We start from the raw sequence: 1,187 nt of genomic DNA, 5'->3' as shown, positions 1-1,187 counted from the left end.
GAGGTAAGAATGTAGATAATTGGATATGTCTCAACAATTAAAAAAATGTATTCATTAAGTGCTATAAATCTCTCTCCCAATGCTGCTTTAGCTATTTCAAATCAGTTACAAATGCAGTAATTTCATACTATTTCAGATGAAAGTACTTTTGAATTAACTTATTTTTAACATTAAATTAGCTGCAGGACTGTTGTTTAGCATCTGTTTGCTTAGAGGTATTTTTCTTGGGAGGCTGAGCCAGGAGGATCATCAGTTGGAGGCCAGCCAGAGCAACTTAGTGAGATACTTCTCAAAAATAATAATAACAATAAAAAGGGCTGGGATGTAGCTCAGTGGTAGAGTATCTCTGGGCTCAATCCCTAGTACCACAAGCAAACAAACAAATAACAACAACAAAAAAACAGAATGCATTCAAAAATGCTGTGCAGGCCAATGTTGTCTTCCACATCTACATCTTGTCATCAGATGCTCTCATCTGATGGTGGTGTTGTGCTGTATTTCCTTGATGGTCTTTCATCTAGATATTCTCCTGGTGGCCAAGGACAGTATGTGACATTTTTCAATGTGAACTGGTGATTTTTCTGGTTCTTCATTAGTTCTATCAGATTTGTCTTCTCACATTTTGCTTTTCCTTCATTTCTTGTATACAAATTCAGATAGCAATATAGTCTCCTTAGGCAAATCAATCAATAAGTATTTAATGTCCCTTTTTCCCTTTTGTACATTTCTTTTGCTCCATAATCTTCTTTGTTTGATAGTATTACAGATATTTCTCTTTTCATTTGATAACAATTTGTAAGTTTTAGGTTTTTCCATGCTTTTAATTTAACCAATCTATATTATCATATGTGAAGTGAAATTATTAACAACAAAAAAATTATTCACAACAACAAAACCATATCATTTTTAAAAACCATCCTTTAATTTAGATGACACATTTTTATGGTATCATTAATATATTATAGCTGCCATTTTATTTTTGTGTTCTGGTGTGCAATCATTGGTTTTTTTGTTTCTGTTTCTTTACTTCTGATGTAATACTCAAATATAGTTTTTAATTTCATTTTGATATATGTGTAATATCTTTAAGTGGTTCTCTTGATACAGCTTTATATTTCTTACTCTAAGCCTTATATTATATATACACATAACTTATTACACTCAAGTGGTATGACATCTTACCACTT

Source organism: Callospermophilus lateralis, unplaced genomic scaffold, assembly GCF_048772815.1.
Source record: "Callospermophilus lateralis isolate mCalLat2 unplaced genomic scaffold, mCalLat2.hap1 Scaffold_2669, whole genome shotgun sequence".
Taxonomy (NCBI): domain Eukaryota; kingdom Metazoa; phylum Chordata; class Mammalia; order Rodentia; family Sciuridae; genus Callospermophilus; species Callospermophilus lateralis.
The sequence above is the reverse complement of the archived record's forward strand: the minus strand, read 5'-3'. Positions refer to the sequence as shown.